Source organism: Alligator sinensis, unplaced genomic scaffold (genome assembly GCF_000455745.1).
Source record: "Alligator sinensis unplaced genomic scaffold, ASM45574v1 scaffold968_1, whole genome shotgun sequence".
Taxonomy (NCBI): Eukaryota; Metazoa; Chordata; order Crocodylia; family Alligatoridae; genus Alligator; species Alligator sinensis.
The window spans coordinates 17,528-38,859 of NW_005843177.1; the positions used below are offsets into that span (position 1 = coordinate 17,528).

The 21,332-nt window shown below is 49.1% G+C and overlaps 1 pseudogene; it reads right to left on the reverse strand.

The window, feature by feature from the left end:
- The window catches only part of LOC106723127, a 216,340-nt pseudogene that overhangs the window by 15,532 nt on the left and 179,476 nt on the right, over window positions 1-21,332 (reverse strand).

Genomic DNA, 21,332 nt, shown 5'->3' on the forward strand with positions numbered 1-21,332 from the left:
GGCGGGGGGGTTGTCTTGGTCAGTATTAAGGAATACTGAAGCGAAGAACTCATTGAAGAGCTCTGCCCTTCTGTCTGCGTCAACTACCAGATGGGAGGAGATGGGTCCTTGGCTCCTGAGCCATGTAGGTTAGACCAGTCGGGCAGGTCTCCCGCTCCTTGCTCCCAAAAATACTCTTTTTAGCAAGGGGTTTTGCCAGTTTGGAACCAGAAAAATACCAAATTATATTAAAAAAATCAAACATTACAACATTCATTAATTGGATTTCAAAAAATATTTTTATCCTGATTTACATGCGTTTATGTAGTGTACATAGAGGTGCTTGTGTAACAGGAAGCCCCCTTTTGTACATTCCCCTTCTGAGCATTGATGTAACAAAAGCCCCTTGCCTGCACCCCCCCCGACTTTTGAAGCATTTCTCTTTTCTCCTTCCATCTTCCTCCCTCCTCTCCCCTCTTCTTCTCTCCCTCTATTATAAGAATATGGATATTAAATTTTATTTTAATAGGTATTTTATAGGATATGAAATTGTATTTTTATGAACTTGTATTTGATAAGCATTTTATAAGACACTATATTTTAGTGCAGTGTGTTACTCTCACATTGCATTTATATTTCATCTGTCTCAGTTTTGCAATGGCATTCTGTATTTTATATTTTATACTTTTAAACTTTTAATGAATGCATTTCCTTTAGAATAAGTCACATCTCATATGATTAGAATAATTCTTAGAAATGTGAATTGAAATTGTAATTGTAAGCACAGGAGTTGCATTGCTGCTTTTCTGTATCGGGCTGGTCTCCTGAATGAATGCGAGGGTCTGAGTGAGTGAGTGATTGAGTAATAGGTGTAACTGGCTGCAGTTACAAGTTAACAAGAGCTCCTAGCTGCAGACTGACAAGAGGAAAGTATTAATACCAGTGCCTGAAACTCTATTCTGTGTGCAACAGTTTGAGTTAATCAAGCTGGAGACTGGTTCCTAGGGCTGACTGACTGCTCCTGTAGCCCTAACGTTACCACAGGCAAATAATCAAAATCCAGAACTAACCGCTGAAACTGCACGTACCGACAGATGTAGACCCCGGTGACTGATAGCTGTCATACATCACCCACCAAGAAACATCACCTGAGGATCAAGTGACCCCCGGATTGGGCAAGCCTGAAGGCTGAAGTGATCACAGAAGTCTGCCAGACAGGGATAAAAAGCAGTGAGGTGTGACCCCCAATGGCACCCTCACATCCAGCACCCGACCTATGGAATCAGCAGGACAAAGCCAGCGACCCCCTTCTGAACAAGACACCGCCTCGGAGAAGCTTTGACTGGCCATCGACAGCAGACCCCAGTGCCTCGGATAAGTATAATTGACATCAGTGCTTCACTGCTACTAAAGCAGTGGCGTGTGTGTGTGTGTGCTTGTGTGTTTGTCTGGTAGATTGTGGGTGATCGCTAGGCTAGTATTAACTCTTTACATCCTTAGTAAATTTGAATGACCGAGACCACAAGTGGGCACCTTTTGTCCAACAATTGCACAATAGTTTAAAATGAAGTATTACTCTTGTATATTGTAGAAGGTTGGCAGGAATGGGGGGTGGTTATAGGTTTGGGGGGGCTGTGGGGGGGAGAGTGGCTGGGGCTTGTGAGGAGTTGTGGGTGTGTGGGTCTACTTGTATGGCAAGGTGGGGTGTAGGTCCATCTGTGTGGTGGGGTTTGCATGTGGGACTCACCCTATGAACACAAACACACACATGCACACACTCTCCTTCCCTCATTTCACACATGTGTGCATGTGTGTGCACACACACACACTATCCCACCCTCATTCCTTTCTCTGTCTCTCCCCCACTCCCTACCTCCCTCACTCCCTACCTCCCTCACTGCATGGACACATGCATGCGCGCGCACACACACACACCTTCCCACAGTAGCAGGCAGGAAAGTAGGGAAATGGCAGCTACAGGCAGGGGAAGTGGCAGTGAGCAGGCACGCAGGAGTGCAATGACAGCTGGGCAGGAGTGCAGGGCATGCACTGGTGTCCCACGGCCAGTGCTGGTGAGGCCAAGAGTGGGACAGCAGGAGTGTGGGCCCTGCCACTGGCTTCCCCTGGATCCTACTTCCCCTGGCTCCTGTCATCTTTGACAGGAAGCTAGGAGCAGATAAATGTTAATTTTCTAAATAATTTAGGGACCCCACGGGCTGGGTAGAATGGCCTGGTGGGCTGGGTCCAGCTCACAGGCCATATTTTGCCCACCCCTGCTGTAGATGGATTATGTCCACTCAGTTTCCCAGCCCCCTTCTCAACCCCAAGAGTCCTACAGCACATTTTTCCCAGTTTCCCTTCTCTCCACCAGGCCTATAGGCAAGATGACAACATCCTCTTGGGGTAGCCCTGGGCATGTCCCAACCTGTTTTCAGACTATTTGCTTGGGGTCATGGACTCTAGTTCCCTTCTCCGGTGACCACAGCACCTTGATTTGAAGTGAGCACAGAACAGAGTGGGTGGAGGGGATTGTTCCTGACGGCAGCCCTGGGGCAGCACAGGCAAGTCCTTTTTTGCACAGCAGGGTTTAATTTTAGGCCTTGCAGGGATGTCTGTCCATGTCCAGACAACAGGGTCTCCCCAGGGTTTCTCTTCTATGCTGTGAAGTGAAAAGTGCTCTGTGGTTGTGATGGTGAGGAAGGGAGTGGGCAGAACTCCTCCTTTGCTGACGTGTTACTTTACTTTCCATATAAAAAGGCCGTTTGTGCTACTTTATGCCCGACTGGGGAAACAGCCATCCCTGGGGAGTGGTACAGAGCCAACACCCTTTCTGCAATAGTCCCCAGAGTTTTGCTGAAGACAAAAAAAAGGCAAAGGGTGGCAAGTTAGGTGTGAAGGGGTAGAAAATAGAAAAGGGCAGTAGAAACGGGAGCTAGGCAAAGGAGAGGCAATTCAGGATGGAAAAAGCTGAGCTGTGGCTCCACTGAATTTGGAACTGAAATTTAGGATTTAATGTCCAGGGTGCTGACCTTCCAGGCAAGAATCCAGCTTTGAACTTCGCTCCCATTCCCTCCACCCCTTTCCTTAGTGCCAACTGCATTTCTCAATGGACAGTGGACCTTTTTTGTCAAGACTGAAATAAAATTAAGGCATTAAATATATGGTGTTTCTCTTTCTTGCATTATTCATTTTCCTAGCTGGGAAAGGCATGGGGTGTAGGCTTCACTTTTGTTGATTTTGTTTTTATTTGTAGCATCCTCTCAGTGCTGTTGAAATAATCTAGAGAAGTAATTATCAGCCAGAGTGATTGGGCACTCTCGACAGCCATGAGATTTTTTTTTTAAATGGTGCCACACCTGATTAGTGCTGCTAGTTGTGTATACATTTATATGTGATTCAGAAGATAAATCCAGAAGTTTAAAATAGCAAACAATAATGTCAAAATATGCTGACCTATTCTGTCTTTTCTCAGATCTTCACATTGGAAGATCTGTTTGTTTTTTTAACTCAAGAAATCAGTGAAAGTTACCATTGCGAAGGAATCCGCGTCCTTCACACCAAGGACAGGGCAAGAGCAATTGCCACCACTGAAGAAGCATCATGGGGTGATTGTTGTGGGAGACTCCCTGCTCCGAGGAACACAAGGTGCTATCTGTCATCCAGACCCCCTTGCTCAAGAGGTCTGCTGCCTTCCAGGGGCCACAGTCTGAGACATAACAATCACCACGATCCCAAAACTGGTTCACCCCACAGACTACTACCCCGTGTTCCTCATTTACGTGGGCACCAATGACATGGCAAGAAAAAACCCTGGGAGAATCTTGAAGGATTACAAGGCCATGGGGGAGAAGCTCAAGGAACTAGGGGCGCAAGTGCTCTTCTCCTCAATCCACCCAGTTAGAGGCCGAAGCCACTGGAGAGAGGAGTGCATTGAAAGAGTCAACCAAAGGCTTCAGAGATGGTGTTACCATGCTGGCTTTGGATTCTTTGATCTTGGTACGCAGTTCAGCAACACTGGACTGCATGCAAGAGATGGTATCCACTTCATGGGCAGAGGGAAGGAACTCTTCTCAACGAGAATCACAGATGTGATGAGGAGGGCTTTAAATTAGACAAGCCTGGGGGAGTAGGGGAAGATTCAGCTGCTGAACTCAAACCCACTGCTGGGCATAAATCCACGGCTCAAGAGGACCCAGAGGAGGGTCTTCATGTAGGAGATGCCCAGATTACTTGCACTGCCCAGAGACACCTGCAGAGAGAGAAAACCTGAGATGACTAGGGGCATGCTCAGCTGCCTTTATGGGAGTGCCAGAAGCAAGGGCAACAAACAGTATGAACTAACTCTCCTGGCAGACAAGGATTTTGACCTCATTGGACTGTCCGAGACTTGGTGGGACAACACATATGACTGGGCAGTGGATATTAAGGGCTACAGGCTCTATAGGAAGCACAGGGATGGAAAGAAGGGTGGAGGGGTGGTACCCCTCCCAGCAGTTACATTTGATGACAGGGAAGTCCTTTGAGACCCTCTGGGTCAAGATACAAGGGGGTTTGGGAGAAGGGGACCTGATGGTGGGAGTTTATTATCGGCCTCCCCAGCAAGAAGAGGAGTAAGACTAGACTAAAGACTTGATTGTCATGGGAGACTTCAACTGTCCTGACATCTGTTGGGAAGATCATTCAGCCAGCTCCAGCAGTTCAACAAACTTCTGGTGACTATAGATGACCTGTTCTTGACACAGGCTGTTGGGGGGCCAACAAGGAATAAAGCCACTCTGGACCTGGTGGTGACCAAAGGAGAAAATATGGCAGGAAACCTTAAGATTGGAGGTGCTCTGGGTGACAGCAATCATGATCTGATCAGATTAACCATCCACTGAAAGGCTGGGAGCTCTATGAGCAAAACAGAAGTCCTAGACTTAAGACGGGCAGACTTTGGTAAACTCAGGAGCCTAGCTGGAAAGGCCCTTTGCAACTAGTGTCTGGATGACTCGGGGGCTCATGAAGGATGGCACTTCCTCAAGGAGGCTATTCTTACTGCTCAAAAAGAGGCCATCCTCATATGATCAAAAAGAGGGAGAGGGGCCAAGAGACTTCAGATGGGCAAACTTTGGTAAACTCATGAGTCTAGTTAGAAAGGCCCTTCACAACCAGTGACTGGACCACTTGAGAGTTCAGGAATGATGGCGCTTCCTTAAGGAGGAAATTTTCACTGCTCAAAAAGATGCCATCCCCATGCGGTGAAAAAGAAGGAAAGGGGCCAAGAGACCCGTCTGACATTAGGGAACTTGTCAAAAAGAAAAAAGAAGTGTATATGCAATGGAAAAATGGTTCAGCATCCAGAGAAGAGTACATTCCTATGGCCAGGGTCTGCAGACATGAGATGAGGAAAGCCGAGACATGCATGGAAATCAAACTGGCAACCAAAATTAAAGACAACAAGAAGTCATTCTATAGGTACATAGAGAGCAAAAAAATCAAGCTCTACTGTGGCACCCCTGCTTAATATGGAGGGGAAGCCCACAGTTGATCCATGCGAAAAGGCAGAGCTCCTTAATACTTACTTCACATCAGTATTCCTGAAACCAGGTGAGAACTCGTCACCTGTCCAGAGGCCCACAGAATACAGCAATGACAGCAGTCCACATAAAAGCAATTCAGAACAGGTGAAGGTACTCTTAGAACATTTGGATGTTGTCAAGTTGGCTGGTCAGATGATCTGCATCCAAGAGTCCTGAAAGAACTGGCCAGACTCATAGCAGTGCCTCTCGTGAGGCTGTTTAAAGAGTTGTGGCACTTAGGAGTGGTCCCAAATGACTGGAAGAAGGCTAACATGGTACCCATCTTTAAGAAAGGGAAGAGGGATGACCCTGCTAACTATAGACCAGTCAGTCTGACTTCGGTCATGGGAAAAAATATTTTTAAAAATTGGCAAGGAGGCCATCAACCACAAGCTTGCAACTGGTAGGGTACTGAGAAACAACCAGCACGGCTTTGTCAAGGGGAGGTCATGTCTAACAGACTTGGTGTCCTTTTATGACCAGGTAACTAACCAGCTAGACATGGGACAGGAGGTGGACATCTTCTACCTAGATTTCAGCAAGGGTTTTGATACGGTTTCCCATTAAATTCTCACAATTAAGTTGGAGAGCTCAGTGAGGTGAGTGGGCAAATGGCTCAGTGGCCAATCCCAGCGAGTTGTAATCGATGGGATGGCCTCATCCTGGAGGGTCGCCTCCAATGGTGTCCCCCAGGGATCAGTGCTTGGGCCCATGCCCTTTTATATTATTATTAATGCCTTGGATAAGGGAGTGGAAAGCTCAATGATTAATTTTACAGATGACACCAACCTGCGGGGATATGTGGGCACATGTGAGGATAGGGCAAGGATCCAGAATGACCTTGACAGGCTGGTCCTATGGGCTGAATGCACTCCAATGAGGTTCAACAGGGACAAGTGCTGGGTCCTTCATCTGGATAGGAAGAACCCCCACCATATCTTTATGATGGGTGGTAGTCCACTAGCTGGCAGTGCAACTGAAAGGGACCTGGCAGTGACAATTGACCAGAGGATAAATACGATCCATCAGTATGATGAAGTTGCCAACAGGGCAAATAGAGCTCTGGTATGCATCAGCAGATGTACTGCCAATAGGTCCAGAGAGGTGCTCTTCCCCCTCCATTCCACATTCGTGGGGCCACAGTTGGAGTACTGTGTCCAGTTCCGGGCACTGCACTTCAAGAAGGATGCGGACAAGCTCAAAAAGGTGCAGAGAAGGGCCACCCACATGACCAAGGGCCTGGGGGATAGGTCCTACGAGGAGAGACTTTGGGATCTGGGTTTGTTCACCCTGAGCACTGCCTGCTGGTCCCCCTTGGCAAGTTTATAGGTGGCCACCAGATCCCCTCTCAGCCTTCTCTTGTGGAGGCTGACCAGGTTCAGGTCCTATAGCCTCTCCTCGTAGGGCCTGCCCTGCTGACCCCTGATCATGTGAGTGGCCCTCCTCTGGACCCTCTCCATGCTGTCCACATCCCTCCTGAAGTGCGGCGCCCAGAACTGGACACAGTACTCCAGCTGCGGCCTGACCAGTGCCGCATAGAGGGGGAGGATCACCTCCTTGGACCTGCTCGAGATGCATCTGTGGATGCATGACAAGGTGCGGTTAGCCTTCCTGACCATGTCCCCACATCAGCGGCCCCTGTTCATCTTGGAATCAATAGAGACTCCAAGATCCTTTTTTGCCTCTGTGCTGGCAAGAAGGGAGTTCAAGAGAAGGCTGGAAAAGCACCTTGTTGAGCTCATTTGAGACAAATTACCTTTTGCCCACAGCAGGGGACCAGACTCAATGATCTTACAGGTTCCTTCCAGTTCTTCTGTTCTACGATTCTACAGGAATCCTGACACCAGAAGGGAGGATGAAGCTGGAAGACAGCCAAGGATAGTCTCTGGGTGTCATTTGGGGGACTGATCATCAGGGTTCTGCAGTAACCTACAAGGGCCGAAAGCTGGGTACCTCTTTCTGTAATTCAGCAGCATGAGTCTGCTTGTCTGAATGCAGCCGATGGGGAGGACTAAGCAGGTAGGCATCCACAAGTCCTTCCTGCACTGCTGTTAGAATTATGGATGTTTCTGGGTATAGGTGCCCTGGTGCTGGACCAGGCCTGAAGCTCTTTCCACACAGTGCTTCTCCCCCAGGTCGATGTGCTGATGCCAGACAATGGTGCTGGATCTAGTGAATTTCCCACACACAGAGCACTGATGTGGCTTCTCCCCTGGGTGGATATGGTAGTGTTTGGCCAAGGAGCCAGATTGGGTGAATATTCTTCCCACACTCAGAGCATTGATGTGGCTTCTCCACTGTGTGGATGTGATGGTGCTGGACCATGGAGTTGGATCTCATGAATCTGTCCCCAAACATAAAATACCAACGTGGCTTCTCCTGCATGTGGATACAGTGGTGGTGGGCCAGAGTCTCAGATTGGGTGAATCTCTTTCTACACTCACAGCAGTGATGTGGCTTCTCCCCTGTGTGGACACACTGGTGCTTGGCCAATTGGGAAGGGTAGGTAAAACTCTTCCCACACTCAAGACACAGATGTGGCTTGTCCACCATGTGGATGTACTTGTACTTGGCCAGGCTGAAAGAGTGGGGGAAACTTTTCCCGCACACAGAGCACTGGTGGGGATTGTCCCCTGTGTGCATACGATGGTACCTGGCCAGGTCAGAGGGCTGTCTGAAGGTTTTTTCCACACTCAGTGCACTGGTGTTGCTGCTGCCCGCTCTGCCCACACTGGTGCTGTCACAGGTCTTGCCAGCTGGCAAAGCTCTTCCCGCACTTGGTGCAGCGGTGTGTCTTCCTCCCCAAGTGGATGCACTGGTCCTGAGCCAGGGAGGAAAATGGGTGAAGGTCTTCATCCACACGGGACACAGCAGTACTGATGCTTCTCTCTCTGCACAGGTTGGTGCTTGACCAGGTCTAAGCTGCACATAAAGCCCTCCCCACTGTGTTGGATCAGACGTGGTATCTCTCTCTGCTGTAACTTTCCCTTGTGGCTCTTCAGCTCTATCAGCTCCACAAATTCTTCCTTGCACCCAGGTCTCTTTCTGCCATCTGGCTGGTCTCAACTCTTAAGCCCAACTGGAGATGCTACCTGGTCTACTGCTTGTCTTAGCCACCAGTGGGAGGGTTCGGGATTGAGAGAGTAGTCAGGAGTAAAAAGGTAAGAAAGGTTTATTGACTTAACAAAAACACAACTATGCGTAGTATAACAAGACAACAATGACAGACAACAACAATTTGCATTGGCAACTTACTGGCAGTGCCCTCTGATGCCTGATGTATGACAAGTTTTTCTTCTATAAAGCTCAGTGAAGTCAGGTGTCCCCGATCTGGTCTGTCTGAGGGGTACTGGGAAGGACCCTGGTTTTCAGTCCTCGGGCTTCTCAAGATCTACTGGCTCACCGAATCTAGGTCAGCAGCTAATCTTTAAATTAGTAGCTTCTCGCACAATGCTGCATCTTTCTTTTGCTGATTTCTGGATGTGCTAGCCAATGTATAACTTCTGAGCTACGCTGTTGACTCACAGCTACTCACATTCTTACACTACAAACTTTCTTTATGACTGACTAATAGCAGTATAAGCCTTTGCATTTTTCTGATAAGGGTAATTTTAACTGTGTCACTACATACAAGGCCTTACTACTTACACGGCCTTAGTACTTTCAAGGCCTTACTAATCTTTTACTTTAATTAAACTCTTAGCGGCAGCATACAGCTCACAATGCATGAACAAACAACAAGAAACACCTGGTCTAATCCTCACAGAGCATTCAGCAATCACCTTCACCACACAGACACAACTTTTAGCTGTTACACTCCACCCCTTGCTTACTGAAGCATTGTGATAGCTACAGTTGAGATGCTAAAGCCACATGCGCTACATTAGGGAATGGGGAGGGATTTTTAAATTTAACTTGCATAGCATGGACTTGTGAATGAACAGATTTATGACAACAACAGTTAAAACGCTATTTAGATGTTTCCACTAGGGCAATACAGAGCACTATGATGCTTAAGATGGTCAACCATGTAGTTGAGGTGATACTTGGTGACATGCAAACAGTGCAAATCACATTGTACCATTTACACGTCTTGGGCACATTGACAGCTAAACTGATGATTTGCTCACCCTCTCAAGCAAGGAAGGCTAACTGAGTTCTTTGCTGAGCCTTTGCCTTAAGGCTTTTCAGCTTATCTTTTACTTTATTCTAGTTTTCTAACCGTGACATGTTTACGTCTGATACCTATGAAGTGGGTATCATAAGGTTGAGAGTTATAGTCTTAGAAGAAATTTTTGGCTATTTTAGGGCAATAGTATGGTTACTTAATTGTAGCAGAGCAACAGCTCCACTTTTAGCTCTTAAGCAACACGAATTGCACAAAGCCCAGGTGGTACCATTTTTATACAATAAGTGACCTGGTCTCTCCTAACAAACACGTTGCCTTATCGTTACATAGGAAACATTAGGTAGTTCATGTACGCAGGTCATGTTGGGTAGGCTGAGAGGCTATCCTCTTTATAGGGTCCCTGATCTAATTAAGGTGCTACTAATTTGAACTAAGGGAGATTGTGCCACATACTGAGGGCCATCTGGGGTAGCTATCTCCCATCTGGCGCAACGCAGATTTTAGTCTTAAGGGCATTTTTTTCTTAGCCTTGTGCTAAGCAAATAAGCAGTGGTCTATAGTTAGCCATTCTAACTTTCAGGTAGGGAATGAACCCAGGATGATAACTGGTGCCACAGGCACACTGACAGTTACTACCTAGCCAGTAAACTATTCTGTTTCTTCTACTCAGAGACTAGGATTTCATTTGCTCCAGGGTGGCAGGTTTCTTCTAATATGGATACTGTGGCTGGACTATGTGAAGGTCATCTGAGCGCATATGCAGTTCTGGGGAATGCTCCTCTGGGTCAGGCCACTCCTTTAGATTTTTAGGAGTAAGTTTATTAATATCTGGGTAATAAGAAGGTTAGTAGGCATGCTCTACTCAGGAAACACAATAAGGCATTAGTAAGAAGAATACAATTATAACAGTCTACCACTTTATGGTGCCAGTCAATTCAAACCGGTGACAGAGCAGGACTCGTCTTCAATAGCAGGCTCAATTAGGAATGGCTATGGCCGCATTTGTGGACAGATCTAATCTGTAGGAACAATTCAACAAGGAGCTTGGCTCCTGTTAGATGAATCTGACTTAAATATCCACCAGGTATTATGCATACTTTTTGCTAATAGTGTCCCCTCCCATTTATTTCCTTGAGGATGCTTCACTACCACCCGATCTCCTGCCTGGAGCTTTCTCAGGTTACCACCCCTAGGTCACTCTACTGCTGGCTCACAGGGACCACCCAATCTAAACGCCTGTTGCATAGGGCTACCTCAAGAATAAGGTCGGTTATTGGCCCAACTGATGGTTCGATCTAGGTGTAAGTCTCAGTCCTTAAGAGCTGGGCCAGCGACCAACTGCAATTGCATTTGAGGATGCCATTGGCTCACTCTACCAATCTGTTAGACTGTGGATGGGATGGGATGGGATGTGATGTGTCTAAAACATGCTATGTTTCTCAGTCTAGTCATACACGAGATGATTGTGGAAGTGAGGGCCATTAGTGCTCTGTAGTTCTATATGCGGTGGATACACAGCTAGCAGAGTTTCTAGTGCTGCACAAGTGTCTTGGGCAGTAGCTCTCACTGAGGTTTGGGCAAACATTATTCCTGTGATAACTTCTATGGCTACAAATATGTATTGTCACTTACAGGAAGTTCAAGGGAGGGGGCCTATGAAATTGCATTGCTATACTTGCCATGCTATTTTTCTCCTACGCAATGACAACGGGACAGTTGGGAAAGGCTCTAGTCACATCTTGACTTTTTGGCAGGTGATAAAAATAATTTCTTTTTAATTATATAAATGCCCCAAGATGCAGCTAAGCGGGCAGTTCTATCGCACCCGGGGTTCCCGTGTTTAATAGTATATCGATTGACTTCTTATTTTTACCTAATTGAGTCTGTACCGGTATCTGAATTAAGGGGCTAATATTAACTTTAGATACCGGTCTCTGGCCTGCTACCGCCCCCATAGTGGCCCCTTTCCTTTGAAGTCTGGCCAGCTGGACTTCCTAGGCCACATGATCAGGGGAGGTAAATGCTGGCGGCCTCGCATGTGCCTGAGAAAATGTCGACAGTTCCACTCTTAGGGCAGAGAATCCCTCTGGTGACACTGCCGGCGGCATAGAAGGTTCCACTTTCGGCCTTGCCCCTTTGCTACAGTGTTTAGCCCGCAGCCCTCACAGGACATTGGTGGGCAGTCTATTGATTTGCACCTGATTGAAACCAGCAGCTAACAAGTTTCTTCACATTCTTGTTCACAAAGTCTTGGGCCAGCCTTCCTTGGCTTTTCTCAACAATTCAAGGGGGTCAGGGGGCTTGTCTTTTACTGAGGCCACCTCCATGGCCCTGGTGGTTTTTGTCAGTTTGGCAAGCCTTGGATTCTGCAAAATCGGCAGAAGCTGCACTAATCACCGGATTGCATCTCTTACTGGGTGATTCTCCACCTCTGGCTGTAAGGCCAACAGGGCTGAGGTGCATTCTGTTGGTGCTCATCAGCAAAACCTCCTCCACAATGGTGCTGTCATGACTTCTGCATCTGGCACATGAGTCCAAACTCCTGCACAAAGGATTTCAGTTAGCGCTAACTGATACAAGCAGTGGACAGCTTCCTCCAAATTGGCCCATGCCTGAGGAGTGGGGTTAAGCTCTTCTTCTATATTACTATAACTGGCAAAGGTCGCCTGTAGTGCAGCAGAAAAAAAAGTAACATTTTCATCACGTCCTGCAAACGGATTCAACTGGAGCTCGGAGCGCAGGATGAGCTGGGCCACCTTGGCATGACTCACTGATATTGTGGAGGGCCCTTCACTATACATTCAAACTAGCCAGTCTATCATTGGCTCTCCCAGCTTGGATTTATGCTGCTCTTGTATATCTTGAATCTCCACACGGATAAAGGAGCGCAGCTCTGTTCGGGTATTTTCCCCTTGCGGCCCTGAGCAAGTCACCACTACTGGGAATGAGCTTTAAACTAGGCTGGACGGAGGATGAGGAACCGGTGGTTGATGTGAACCCAGGGTTGGAAAGCCACAAACAAGGCACTGGTAACTAGGTAAGGACTAAGGGGAACACACACCATCAAGACAAAAGGACACCAAAGCACCCACTGGGGGGCTAAAATGTCTTTACACAAATGCCAGGAGTATGGGGAACAAGCAGGAGTAACTCACACTCCTGCTTGCTAGCACCCAGTATGACCTTGTCGTCTTAACTGAAACATGATGGGATTCTACGCATGACCGGGCAGTAGAAATTGAGGGGTACAGGTTATATAGACGAGACAGAGTGGGGAGAAAAGGTGGGGGTGTAGCTCTCTATGTTAATGAGCAGTACACATCTTCTGTCATCAAGGCAGGAGTGGAGGAGGGGAATACTGAGACATTGTGGGTCAGAATCCAGGGGGGGCCAAGGGAGAAGGACTTGGTAGTGGGGGTCTACTACAGATCTCCTCATCAGGATGATGAGCTAGATGAGGTATTCTCCAAGCAGCTTTCAGATGCCATACAGGTGAGGGAGGCAGTTGTCATGGGGGACCTAAATTACCCATATATCAGCTGGGAGGAACAGGTGGCCAAAACAAGACACTCAAGGAGGTTCTTACACTGTGTGCAGGACCTCCACCTAACCCAGATGGTATCCAGTCCAACCAGGGGTAGTGCCCTGCTAGACCTGGTCCTAGCAACAGGGGATGATCTCGTGGGGGACCTGGGGGTACACAGTAACCTGGGTGATAGTGACCACCACTTGGTAGAATTCACTATCCAGTGAAGGGTGAGAAAAATAACCAGTGATGCTAGAGTTTTAGACTTCAGAAAGGCCAACTTTACTAAGTTTAGGAACCTAGTTAGTGAGGTGGCTGAACTCAAGAGCATTGGGCTAACGGGGGTCCAAGAGGGTTGGAAGTTTCTCAAGGGAGTGATCCTTGTAGCACAAAAGGAGTCTATCCCCTTACACACGAAAGGGGCTAAGGGGATAAAGAAGCCCCCTTGGCTGAACAGGGAGCTTCAGGGAAGACTGGGGGCCAAGAAAGAGATGTACAGGCAGTGGAAGCAGGGAGCAGCCACCAAAGAGGCATACACCACCCTGGTGCACTATTGCAGGGAGTCATTTAGGCAGGCCAAGGCAGGACTGGAGCTTAGGCTGGCTACAACAATCAAGGACAATAAAAAGTCCTTCTACAGACATATAGCAAGCAAAAAGAAGGCACAGAGTAGCATAGGGCCCCTGCAGGACAAATCAGGTCAGTTGGTGGTTGATGCAGACAGAAAGGCACAGCTCCTCAATAAGTTCTTTGATTCAGTATTCCTTAATACTGACCAAGACAACCCCCCCCCCCCACCTTGAACATAGACAGATGTCCAAAAGGCACCAGACCACCAAAGGTTACTGCTGACTTACTTAAAGAGCACTTGGAGGGGCTGGATGGGTACAAGTCAGCTGGCCCGAATGACCTCCATCCACGGGTGCTGAAGAACTTGGCCACTGTCATTGCTGAGCCACTGGCACGGCTGTTTGAGCTCTCATGGTGCTCCAGACAGGTCCCTGAGGACTGGGAAAAGGCCAATGTGGCCCCTTTAAGAAGGGGAAAAGGGAGGAGCTGGGTAACTTTAAGCCAGTCAGTCTTATCTCTATCCCTGGGAAAATACTAGAAAAAATCATCAAAGAACATATTTGTGAAAGCCCAGCAGGGGAAATGATGCTGAAAGGAAACCAACACAGGTTCATCACAGGTAGATCCTGCCTGACAAACCTTATGGGGAGTAAAAGGAAGGCCCAGGGTGGAATAGGACCTCTACTAAATGGGCATAATCAATTGGTGACAGACAGGGGGGACAAGGCTGAACTCCTCAATGAGTTCTTTGCCTCAGTCTTCCTAAGTGAGGGGCAGGACAAGTCTCTCACTGGGATTGTAGAGAGGCAGCAGCAGGATGCCAGACTACCAAGCATAGACCCTGAGATGGTGCAGAGGCACTTGGAGGAACTGGATGCAGGGGAGAAGGGAGGAACTGGGTAACTTCAGGCCAGTCAGTCTTACCTCTACCCCTGGGAAAATACTAGATAAAATCATCAAAGAGCATATTTGTGAAAGCCCAGCAGGGGAAACAATGCTGAAAGGAAACCAGCATGGGTTTGTCGCAGGTAGACTCTGCCTGACAAACCTTATAGTCATTTATGACCAGGTCACACACTGCCTTGACACAGGAGCAGAGGCTGACGTCATCTACCTGGATTTTAGGAAGGCCTTCGACACAGTTTCTCATTCTATTCTCATAGGGAAGCTAACGGGCCATGGAGTGGATGCCTACACGGTCAGGTGGGTGGCTAGCTGGCTTAGGGACTTCACCCAGAGAGTGGTGGCTGACGGGTCATTTTCAACCTGGAAGGAGGTGGGCAGTGGGGTCCTGCAGGGTTCTGTCCTTGGGCCAGTATTATTTAATATCTTCATCAGTGATTTGGATGAGGGTGTGTTGAGCACCCGCTCCAAGTTCACAGATGACACCAAGTTATGAGGCAAAGTGAATACACCAGAGGGCAGGGAGCAGATACAGGCCAGCCTGGACAGGTTGGATCAATGGGCGGAACGTAATAGGATGCAATTCAACAAAGATAAATGTAAGGCACTCCACCTAGGAAGCAGGAATCCCCAGCAGGTTGAGGGATGGATATCCTCCTCAGCAGCTCAGAGGCTGAGAGAGATCTTGTAGTCATAAGTGACTCCAAGATGAACATGAGCCGGCAGTGTAACGAGGCCATCAACAAGGCCAATCGCACCTTGTCGTGTATTAGCAGATGCATGACCAACAGAGCGAGGGAGGTGATGCTCCCCCTCTATGTGGCATTAGTCAGGCTGCAGTTGAAGTACTGTGTCCAGATCTGGGCACCGTACTTCAAGAGGGACATGGAGGATCTGGAGAGGGTTCAGAGGAGGGACACTCACATGATTAGTGGTTTCCGTGAAAGACCCTATGAGGAGAGATTGAGAGATCAGGATCTCTTCAGCCTATACAAAAAACAGCTGAGGGGTGACCTTGTAGCCATCTATAAATTTATCAGGGGAGGACAGCAGGGAATTGGTGACACGCTGTTTTCCAGAGCACCTCAGGGAGTAACTAGGAATAATGGGTGCAAACTAGTGAAGAGTAGATTCAGGTTAGACATTAGGAAGACATTTTTACAATAAGGGTGGCCAGAGTCTGGAATGGGCTGTCAAGAGAGGTGGTGCTGTCACCGAACTCGGAGGTCTTCAAGAGGAGTCTTGACAATCACCTGGCTGGGGTTGTCTGACCTGGGTCCTCTTTCCTGCCAGGGGCAGGGGGTCAGACACAATGATCCATTGGGTCCCTTCTGACTCTATAATCTATGAATCTATGAATGCTTGGCCAAGCTCCTCCCTCTGGGTGGGGACATACGGGGGCAGTTCAGCACCAGGCTTGTCATCAATCTCCTTCCCCTCATCTGTCCCCTCCCCATGATCTTTCCAGAGCTCAACTTCTGGTTTCTCGCCATACAGGCACTGTTGCACCTTCTTGAAGGGGGACTCCATGGCCTGCGCCAACTGCGCCCTCTTCTGGAGGGAAGCAGCCACGTGGGCGATCATAATCTTTCCTTCCCTCCATTCTAATGTCTCTAAGTGACTCTGGGCAGCTTGGGCAGCCTCACACACCACACTGTTGGAATCCCTCACGCCTTCTAACTCCTTACTCAGCCGGGTGACCTTTTCCCAGAAATGGGCATTCTCTTCGGCCCCTAACCACAGGCACATGGCCAACAGCCATGACAGGCACCCCTTCTTGGGCTTACCCTGGGCGGCAGTGGCAAACCTAGTCCACTGATAGGGTATGGTTCCCGGGTCACTCCAGGCAGGCTTCAATCTATTTTTATCCCACCCAGGACTCTCCGTCCCTGTCGCTTCCTTAAGGAAAGCCACTAATGGGGCCCACCCAACTCCCTCCATTCTGACCTTTCTCTCTGGACCAGAGCCTCTCAATCCTGTTTGTGACACTGATTTATGTCCCAGCCACCAGCAGGAGGGTTCGGGATTGAGGGAGTGGTCAGGAATAAAAAGTTATTTTTATATAACTTTTTGTTATTGACCTAACAAACACACAACTACACATAGTATAACAAGACAACAATGACAGACGATAACAATTCACGTCAGCAACTTATTGGCAGTGCCCTCTGATGTCTGATGTATGACAAGTTCTTCTACAAAGCTCAGTGAAGTCAGGCGTCCCCGATCTGCTCTGTCTGAGGGGTACCGGGAAGGACCCTGGTATTCAGTCCTCAGGCTTCTCAAGATCTACTGGCTCACCGAATCTAAGTCAGCAGCTAATCTTTAAATTAGTAGCTTCTCTCACAATGCTGCATCTTTCTTTTGCTGATTTCTGGATGTGCTAGCCAATGTATAACTTCTGAGCTACGCTGTTGACTCAGCTACTCACACTCTCACACTACAAACTTTCTTTATGACTGACTAATAGCAGTATAAGCCTTTGCATTTTTCTGATAAGGGTAATTTTAACTGTGTCACTACATACAAGGCCTTACTACTTACAAGGCCTTAGTACTTTCAAGGCCTTACTAATCTTTTACTTTAATTAAACTCTTAGCGGCAGCATACAGCTCACAATGCATGAACAAACAACAAGAAACACCTGGTCTAAGCCTCACAGAGCATTCAGCAATCACCTTCACCACACAGACACAACTTTTAGCTGTTACAACTGCTAAATTCTTCTTCTCCTTTTGGAGCCTTTCTACACGCTGGTCCCATTGGTCTTTGTAACAGGGAACCCTAGCCCTGTTACTAGAAAGCAGAGTGGCCCCTTTAAGACCAGATCCTTCAGGGCACAGCCTGCCAGCAGAGCAGGGTTTAAAAGCTGAGTCCTGCTGCCGGGGCATCAGGTGACCAGAAGTGGGCTCAAGCCAGGACTACATAAACCCTGGTCTTTGCTGGCCAGAGGAGCCCAGGGTGCAGAGAGGGTGGACTCGGGAGAACTCCCAGAAGAAGCTGCAGCAGCTCTATGCAGATTGGCAGAGACCATGGAAGTGTAATCAGTCAGATTGGCTTCTTTACATTTATTTTCTATATAGACTAGGTCTTACTTTTTGTGTCCTGTTTTACTCCAGTGGTTTGTGGCTGAGGCTGTAGGGAAGGTGGAGGCCTCATTCATGCCCACAGGGTGCAGCTGTAGAGCTAGAGAGCCCAGCACCACAGGGCCCAGTGTTAAAGGGCCAGAGAGCCCTGTGTCATAGTGAGTGCAACTATACAGGGCACAGAGCCCAGAGTGGACTGCGGAGCTTGTGCCTCAATGTCAGGTCCTACCTAGTGGTCCTAGGCTAGGCAGTCTAGCTAGAGAACAAGGGGCAAAGCCAGGGAAAGCTGAAGCCCCAACAACCCCAGCGCCACAGGATGCAGCATTAAGGGACTGGGAGCCCAGTGCCCTTGTATCAAAGGGCCAGGAGCCTCGAGTAGATTGAGGAGCTAGGGCCTTGAATTCAGGTCCTAGCCAGTGGGCCTGGGCTGATAGGACCAGCTAGAGTGGAGGAGGGCAGAGGCTGAAGCCCCAACAAAGGGACACCATACATACAACACCTGTGTGGCATGAGGGCATGATAAGGGGAGGTTGGAGTGTGCCAATAGCTCTTAAGGCAGAGGCTCCTCACTGCCAGATGCTCGTAAGCCTGGACCATACCTGGGAACCCCTGGGACAGCCTCCTCTTCAAGAATCAAAGAAACATCAAGATGTGGCGAGTGAGGGAAGGGGAGTCTGTTCCCAGCTGAAAAGTAAGATATAAAGAGATTCAGGGGCATCCCCCAGGCGCTTTCAAAGGCTGCTGTGGATGACACCCTGTTGCAGTCCTCCTCAGGTCTCAGGGAGTCCACCCCACCCAAATTCCCTTGGCAATTCTGTGGTAGCTTCAGGTTTGCAGACCCTTCCCCAGGAGGCTTCTGCTCACCTCTGCAAGGCAGCCAGGCGCCTGCTGTGGGGGAGAAAGAAAAACTCCACATAGTCACTGTGGCGGGCCAGTAGGGGGCGCTCCTGCCTTGACCCGCCCACCTCCCTGCGCCCGCCCACCTTCCCGGCTCCGAGTGCCTCCCTGGGGTGCCTCCCGTCCGGCCGCCCCCTTCCCTGGAGCACACCCGCTAGCCTGGGGGTCCCGCTGCCACCATCCAAGGCTCTGGACTCACTTCTGGCTCTGCGCACCTTGGAAAACGCAGGCCTGATCGTCCAATGGGTGCTAGACCCAATACAAGCACTTGGGGCACTTCCCCAAGTCAGGGGCTGATTAGGAAGCCTCCCTTAGTCCACCGACCTAAGGGGCCTCCTTGGCATAATTTAGACCCACCCCTCAATAAGTCTCCCACACCGGTCACAAAGGAGAGCTTTATTGATTACAGGGGTAGGGTGGAAACAGGGTAAAAGGTAGAGCAGTATCAGAGGAATATCAGAGGGATCCCATAGAGCAAACCAGGGTGGCTGAGGTAGCCATTTCAACACGCATCTGAGTTACTGAAGCTAAATATCTGATCGGATCTCGAGTAGGTTACTCACTCGCATCATCCAGAGGTTGTTGTTGTTTCCTCTGGAGGCAGGGCGCTCTCGGAGGACGCGGGGATGAGGAGAGAGCCAGTTTCAGATAATGGCTGCCTTCTTCCTGACCCGGGCCTTTAAATAACCTTTCTGACCTCAGCAGCCCGGTCCAATAGAAGCTGCCAGTACTGGCCACAAGCCGACCAATTTAAAAAGCATCACTGGCTACCTGGGCTGGTGAGCGGGGCTTTTCCCTTCCCCCCCAGGTGACCAGAGCATCGCCTCCCAGGCGCCAGGCTTTTGTCATGTAGACAGGGAGGGAGATCCCCGCCCTGAGGGATTCAACACCAGCCTCTCACGCTGGCAGAGACAGAGCTCTGGAGAGGGGCACGACGGTGGCATTTCTGCCACAGTCCCTGCCTTACTGGTGAAGGACAAATGCTGCTATGTCACCTGCTGGTGTGGGCCTCCAAGCAGGACTGGACTTTGACACTTGGGTCTCTTTTAGAAAATGTGGTCTTATTGCTAAAATCTGAAGTGCTGGGGTTGAGGGATAGGCAGGTCCCTGTGCCTTGCTGATATTCCCTACTTGGTGGAGTTCAGAGCCATATTATCAGGGTTCAATACCCATCTGTCAGCCCCATCCCCTCAGGCCCTACTGGCAGAAACCCATGTGGAACAGATGCATTAGGACAAGACATGAATGGACTCATGCTGTAACGGACTGAGGAGGAGACCAGAGGCATCTGCTTAAAGGAAGAAAGAGGCTAATGGCTGCTCTATCCCACAGCCCTGGTAGGTTTGGAGGGAAATGATGCTGAACCCTCCACCTGACTGCACTAACATGCTCCAGAATCCAAAGGGCATTGGTGAGACTGTTCTGCTCTGCTTGCCATGCTCTCTGGCAGTGCTGAGAGCAGCATGGGGCTACAAGGCTGAACAGCCTCATACAGGATTCCTGGGGTTTGTCAGGAGGTGTGGGGAGCCCATCCTTACATTGGCCTACCCATTGCTGTGCTTCATACAAGGGCTGCTTCTGCTTGGTTGAAAAAGCCAATGGGTTTCACCCCTCATCGCTCCAAGAAATGTTCTGGGTGGGGAGGACTTATAAAGGGGGCTCTCTCTCTTGAAAGCAGCAGGGCTATGCTTCCTGCCTGCTTCCAGGGAAAGGTCTGGGGCAACCAATCAGCCCATGGAGCTTTCCTCCGTGCATGAGTCACAGGAGCTTTCCATTTTACTGGAGTCTGCACCAGGACAAAGACCTTGGCATTACCTGCACATGGACTCTGTGCTGAGCCTCGGGCCCTGTGACACTCAGGGCCCCAGAGATTAAATAGAAAGGGGGGGAGTCTGTTGCTAACTATGGGGGATTCCCTTCCCCCCACGACATGAAAGCTTGGGAATCCCACCCACCCACCCCATGGAGCCATGTCATGTAGCCTGAGACCAGGATTCAACACTTCCAGTGTCCCCACTCAACCTGAGCAGGAGAAACCAGGGACAGCCCCAGCCTCTCTTCTATCTGGCAATAATGGGTACACAGGGCACGTGCCCCCCACCCACCTCCGAGATTGGTCATCACAGCCGGCTTCTGCAGGTGGTCACCGTTCACCACCCCTCTTCCCCGTCCAGCTTCTGTGGGTGGTTGCCACTCGCCACCCCGCTGTTGATGGAGCAGTGAAAAGAATCCAGGACAATGGCTTATGATGAAACCTTTTGCTGGGAGACAGGTTATTCAGAAAAGGATGATATTATAATAGCTGTGCTTGCATCTAAAAAATATCTCATCCAATGGGAGAACCATCCCAGCAGGAGAGATGAGTGCACAGGCTGGCAAATATTGCAAGGTTTAAAACAAAGCTCCTGGAAGCCAGGAATATGGACAAGCAGACATTACACAGAAAGTGAAAGCCTTCTACAGGAACGTAGAAATGATCCGTGTGGTCTTTGCTGGGCTGGAGAAAGCTCTGAAGCCCTTCCCTTAGGAAATCTTTTGTGGGAAATGGAGGGGTCCAAGACGAGTGGTCATTTCTTAAGGAGACGATCCTCTGAGCCCAAGGGGTGACAGTCCCATTGAGAATCAAAGGGGGCAAGAGTGCTCAAAAGCCCCCACTGGCTCACCAAAGGCGTTCAGGAATG